The following is a 7,173-nucleotide window of genomic DNA, read 5'->3' as shown; positions in this document are numbered from 1 at the left end:
TTCAATATACGTATTAACTCGTCGACCCGACGCAATTCGACGACTCGACAAAACTCGACGACAACCGCATTTTATCGTTATAACTTTGCTAAAGCTGACTATGTGAAACTGAACGACATGATTTCAATGTTTAACAATAGCTTTCATTGTTCCAATTTTATTTCACTTGACGAAGCAGTATGTTCATTCTCGTCCTTCATGCTGCAAGCCTTTGTTGTATGCGTCCCAGTTCAGCGTCCTAAACCTAACCCCCCCTGGGCGGACCGCACACTCAAACGACTCAAACGTGTAAAAAGAGCTGCTTATCGTCACTACCAAACGCGCCGCTGCCAAAGATCTCGCTCGATCTACTTTGACACGCACTCTTTATACTGCAGCTATAACAGGTTTCGATATCGCAGATATTTGAGTAAAATCCAACGTAACCTCTGCAGGTGGCCTGACTCGTTTTGGCGCTTCTACAACAGCAAAACAAAATCCACGCATACACCGAAATCCATTACGTACAAAGGAGCAACAAGTGCCAACACTAATGAAATGTGCAATCTCTTCGCGGATCGCTTCGCAGATTGCTTTTCACCGGCCATGAATGATACCGATACCATTGATGCTGCTCTTGTCAACACTCCGGCTGGCGCAATTTACATGAGCACTCCTTTCATCGACAGTGAGATCGTTTTATCTGCCCTAGCGCAACTAAAGCCTTCCTTCGCTCCTGGACCCGACGGAATTCCTTCTACCGTGCTGAAACGCTGTCAAACGACAGTAGCACCTATCCTTGCAAAATTGTTCAATGCATCGCTAGCCAATGGCTACTTTCCCAAAACATGGAGGAAATCTTGGATGGTTCCTATTTACAAAAAGGGCGACAGGACAGATGCCATCAACTACCGGGGTATTACATCTTTGTGTGCCATTGCCAAGGTGTTTGAACTAGTGATATAAAAACATCTGCTACATGCATGCCACAGCTACCTAAGCCCATATCAACATGGATTCGTGCCAAAAAAGTCGACTACCACGAACCTGGTTGAATTTGTAACCTATTGCACTAGTCAAATTGATGCCGGAGCTCAAGTCGATGCAATTTATACAGATCTGAAAGCAGCATTCGACTCTCTTCCGCACGCAATTCTTCTCGCTAAACTCGACAAGCTAGGAGTTCCCAGCTCGCTCGTACAGTGGCTTAAGTCTTACCTAATTAATCGCACATACATCGTGAAAATTGATAAGCACATGTCCAAAGAAATAGTCAGCAGCTCGGGTGTGCCACAAGGAAGCAATATTGGCCCACTTCTCTTCATATTGTTTATCAACGATGTTACCCTCGCTTTACCTCCCGACAGTATCAGTCTGTTTGCCGACGACGCAAAAATTTTTGCGCCTATTCACAACACAGGTGATTGTACATTCCTGCAAGACTGCATCGAAATTTTCTGTTCGTGGTGCAAGCGTAATGGACTGACTATCTGCATCGAGAAATGCTACTGTGTGTCTTTTAGTCGATACAGGAGCCCAGTGACTGGGACCTACTTCATGGACGGCACTGCAGTTAATCGACAGAATCATGCCAAAGACCTGGGCGTTCTGCTTGACTCTAGTTTGAACTTTAAACAGCATATCGATGACGTTGTAGCCAGAGGAAATCAATTACTTGGCGTGGTTATCCGGACAACTAATGAATTCCGCAACCCCATGTGCATCAAAGCTGTGTACAACTGCATCGTTCGTTCGGTTCTGGAATATTCGTGCGTAGTCTGGAGCCCAACTACCGCTTCTTCAATTGCTCGACTTGAGGCGATTCAACGTAAGCTCACGAGATATGCCCTACGCCTACTTCCCTGGCAGGATCGCAATAATCTTCCTCCGTATGCTGCGCGGTGCCGTCTTCTAGGCCTTGAACCTCTTTCGGTTAGAAGACGCAATGCACAGTGCTCTTTCATCGCTGGATTGCTAAATGGCTCTATCGACTCATCGCCTTTGTTGCATCGAGTCGATATCTATGCACCATCCCGAACACTTAGGTCTAGAGAAACTCTACGGCTCGCTCAACCCCGTTCCAGTGCTGGTCGGTCTGACCCTATGTTCCGCATGTCAGCTGTCTTCAACACTGTCTCGGATTGCTTCGACTTCGACATCTCAACTCATTGCTTCAAGGAACGTCTCCGGCTTTTGCCGTGGCCGCAGTGAATTGCGATGCAAATCTTATTTTTGCTATGTATTTTTTTTTTTCAATTGAACTGTTACATCTTAATTAGGCCATACGGCCCGTTGAAGATTAAATAATAATAATAATAATAATAATAATAATAATAATAATAATAATAATAATAATAATAATAATAATAATAATAATAATAATATACTAATAATAATAATAATAATAATAATAATAATAATAATAATAATAATAATAATAACACTCCATACAAAACCACACAAAAAATTAGCCTGCAATTTTCAGTCTAGATTATTTTAGCCACAAAGCTAGAATTAGATTCGAGTTCCTGTTCGAAAACACGGTGCTGTTTACATTTATCCCAAGGTGCATTAGAGAGATCAGGTGGTGGAATCTGGAATCAAAGTGTATGTAGTCCAGGTGGTCTCATAGCATTTTTTTATAACCAATTTTGAACATCATTTTTTGACAGAACTAGTAAAAACTTTTGCTCCAACGAGCTTTCTAGAAGTTTGAGGAATACACAAAACACTCTTAAAAACATCATTCAGAAGTAGAAGCGATAAAAATCAGCCTTCTAAATTCATACACCTTGGGATAAGCCCACCTGTATATTGTACTCACATAGATAGCTGCTTGAAAACTGCTATACAATACAAACAACTGACAGGCTGAAATTTCAGCTAGCGAACTTCAAACGGAAAGGGCCCCATTGTTCGTTTTATTTATTAATGATGTTAACTCAGTCATTCCACACGATTATTTTTTTTTTTTTGTTATGCAGATGACCTAAAGATTTTTAAATCTATATCGTCTGTTGGTGACTGCGTATCGCTCCAAAACACCCTCAGCCGATTTGCATCATGGTGCTCATTGAACCAGCTAGTTCTATGCCCCGAAAAATGTCATGTCATGTCCTTCAGTCGTTCACGTTGTCCCGTTACGACTGCTTATAACTTCGAGGGTATAGCAATAAATCGTGTACTCTCGGTAAAAGATCTTGGTGTAACTTTCGATAGCAGGTTATCATTCCTCGATCACATTGACGTTACCGTTAATAAGGCTCGTAAAACAATCGGTATGATAAAACGTTTTTCAATCCGCATAACCGACCCGCTGTGTTTAAAAGCGTTATATTGTTCGTTAGTAAGACCTATTTTGGAATAGTGCAGAGATCATTTACTCGGTATATTGTCAGCAAAATGGTCGGCTTCACGTCAGATACCCTACCGGACTATGAGCAAAGATGCCAGCTGTTGGGTCTGGACTCATTGGAGAAACGCCGTCACATTTCCCAAATAATGTTTGTTGCCTCGCTCATATCTAATGCTGTGGATTCACATATCATTCTTTCATCCCTGCATTTCTATGTTCCAATTCGTTCCTTACGCCCTCGTGCTCCTTTATTTGTTCCAAATCGACGCACTTCAGTTGGTTTAAATGACCCTTTATTACGTGCTGTGAGATTGTTTAATTCCTGCGCACACCTGTTTGACCATCACCTCTCCTTACCATCCTTCCGATCCATCCTTCGATCAAATATTTAATAAGTTTAGTTAATAGGTATGTTGTTAAGAATTCAATTCAGACAGCAGTTATGTAAAATAAAAAAAATAAAAATGTATGTGAGTTCGTATTTTGCAAAATGGTATCCTGAACAACAGACCTTATTTTTTACAAACAAAGTGCTTCTTCTTCTTCTTTTGGCTCAACAACCGTTGTCGGCCAAGGCCTGCCTGTACCATTTTGTGGGGTTGACTTTCAGTGACTTATGGATCACCCCCCATATCAGAAAAGTTAGTGTGAAATAAACAGTTTCGTGTGAAATAAATCCACGCAGTCTTTAGCTTGTCTATTTCTAAGAAACAGATAATCTAGTTTGAAACTGGTTTGATAAGCGAAACTGATCAATGCGTCGTAGCATTGAACAGTGGCGCGTTAAACGGTGGGCGGACTGAGCGGCCGCCAGGGGCCCCGGCGATCTAGGGGGCCCCGTCATTGTGGATGTTCGACTTCGTATCGCATCTACCCCCCCCCCCCCCCCCCTGGATGGGACTTTTATCATCTATTTCAAAAAGACTTATTTGTAATTAATTCATTTTTCCCATCGCTTCACTGACTACATTTTGTCGAGGGCCCCGAACTGCAGAAAACCGGGGCCCCATAGTAGTCAGGTTCTAAGAACTCTGCCGATACTTGCACCAAAGTCGCAAGCAAAGAACGCTGCGACACGCGCGCACAGCTCAAATCAATACCTCATCATCGTTGGCGCAAAGTATTGGGCTGAGCGAGAAACCTTCAATTTTTGCTGGTGTGGGTGGCCTGTGCACGAGACACCCAAACCCAAAACCACGCAGAGCAACTTGCTGCTAAAATGGAATGCACAGAACGCTGCGCTTAACTACCTCCGAAAACGCGTTACACAACATAAGCATACAACACACCCAAACAAAAATTTAAAGGCCCCGAAACACAATATCAATACACCGACTCGTAGCCGGTAAAATTAGCAGGAAAAATTGACTAACATCAAGCAAGCAACGGAGCTCCAGTGGGTAGAGGTTTCATTCGAGAAACGATTCCATCGATATCGATGTGTGCGCTTTTCAATTTGGCTTGGATGAAACGTGCCTGTGCTTGTCTGGGGGCCCCTTTGCAGATGTGTGCCGAAAACAGACAGCTGTTTTCACGCGAAAAATGGTATTCACATCTCAAGCCTGAGATCGTGGAGCGTGCCTGCTTTTAACCCAAAACCTAAAATTTTCACGCGGGGCCCTACTCAACTTTTGTGGTCAACTGACAAATAGGGGAAATCGGGAAGGGGTGGTATTCATATGTCCAAAAAGGATCTGGGCCATGTTAATATTAAAATGATGTTTTATCACTATTTAGATACAACTTTTTACGTGAAGACAAGATAAAAAACCGTTACAGCTATACTGAAGCCAAAACTCAAAGGTGGTTTACGGGGCCCCAACGATTATGTGGACTCTTCGATGAAGGGGCCCCGTCGGTAAGGGCCCCCGTCGGTAAGGGCCCCCGTCAATAAGGGGCCCCGTGCATATGGTGTCTTGGGGTGGATGGTCCGTGCTCGAGCTCACCAAAAAAAACGCGGAGACACTTGCTGCTAAAATCCAATGCACGGAACACAGAACAGCGCTGCGTTTAACCACAAAGAAAACCCGTTGAAACAGCCACAATCACAAATCATACACAGACAAAAATTTAAAGGCCCCTAAACAAAATTTCAATACACCGGCTCGTAGCCGGAGAAATTCGCAGGAAAAATTGACACCAAGCTCGCGTTGCTTTAAAAAGTCTAGGAAGGTCGTTTGGTCAACGGTGCTTCAGTGGGTTGAGGTTTCATTCGAGAAATGGTTAAATCGATGTCATTGTGTGCGCTCTTGACTGGGATGAACCGTCTTGTTCTTTTATACGGGGCCCCTGCTACCGCTTTGCGATTGTGTGCCGAAAGCAGACAGCTGTTTCACACGAAAAATGGTATTCACATTCCTGGCCTGGGATAGTGGATTGTGTGTGTCTTTTAATGCAAAAACTAAAATTTTCATTCTTGATCCTAATCGAACACATCAAATTTGTGGACCGAAGAGAAGGGGAAATGGGAAAGGTTTTAGCTAGAAGGAAGGGGGGGGGGTATAAAAATACTCAAGGAACCTATGGACCATGTTCATTATATATGGTTTTTATCGACTATTTAAATTTTTGTGAATACAACAAGACCAAAAACCGTTACAGCTGCATCTACATACAGCCATATACAGCCATAATACGAAGAACAATCTCCATTGCCTCGGCCATTTGGGGGCCCCGTTGATGATCCCGTCGATTGAGGGGCCCCTTCCATTTGGTGTTGTCAACCCAATATACCCCCATTTTCCCTCCGGGGGTTATGTTTACAATCAGATTTACTATTACTACCAGACCTATCAGAAGCATATTTATTTTATTTATCAGAAGCATTTTACTATCAGAAGCAGAAAACATTTGTCTTTTTAACATGTGCAATATTTTTACCATAGTTGGATGCGCAGAACGCTGCGATACATGCCCACAGCTCAAAACAATATCATTTCATCATCGTTGGCCCAAAGCGTTGGATCAAATGCATTGAACGCTACGCACGATTTGGGTAAAGCGAAAATTCGTTACAAGAGATACCTCACGCAAACTACAAGGACATACGACATTAAAAGGATCCGAAACCGATCTCAACACAACGGTTCGTAGCCGTAGAAATTAGCAAGAAAAATTGGCTGACACCAAGCACGCTCTTTTTATCTGTTGAGGTTTCATTCAAGAAACGATACCGATGTCGATGTGTGCGCTCTTTAATTTGGCCTGTGTCTATGTTATCACGCAAAAACTAAGAACTCGTGCCCCGGCTATCTTTTGGGGACTGGACGAAGTGATGGTGGAAAAGCAAGCTGTTGAAGGGTTTGGGTCAAATTTGGAAGGGTCGACGGAAAGGAAATATCGATATGAATGATCGCGTAAAATTTGAACTAATTAAGCTGTCGACAGCGGTCGGCAAAGTCCGGCCCGCCACAATATGCAGTCAGGCCCGAGAAAATATTTGCCCGATTTTGAAAGATAGGAAGATCCTATTTATTAAAAAGTAACTGAACATATTTTAATATGACCATTCATATAGTTAAACTCTTCCAAATTTGATCACCATAACATGGATTGTCGGACCAATCAATATGGTCAAATTTGAGGAGAAATTAGAAAATAGAAACGAATAATTCCATAAAAACCTGACTGTTGATTTTACGAGAACAATGGTTACACACTATTGATTTTTAAGGATGCAACGATTTTCTAGGAGTATTTTTTAAGGAAATGCGCTATCAATTTGTCTGACCTGGCCTTACTTGTCCGTGGCCTCATAATAGTACTGAACGATTGTACGTTTGTCTCGATAATTTTTCAGCTGTTAAGGTTTTTGTATCATCTTCAGATATATCCTGAAA

Source organism: Anopheles merus, chromosome 2L (assembly GCF_017562075.2).
Source record: "Anopheles merus strain MAF chromosome 2L, AmerM5.1, whole genome shotgun sequence".
Classification (NCBI taxonomy): Eukaryota; Metazoa; Arthropoda; class Insecta; order Diptera; family Culicidae; genus Anopheles; species Anopheles merus.
Note: the sequence above shows the minus strand (reverse complement) of the source record.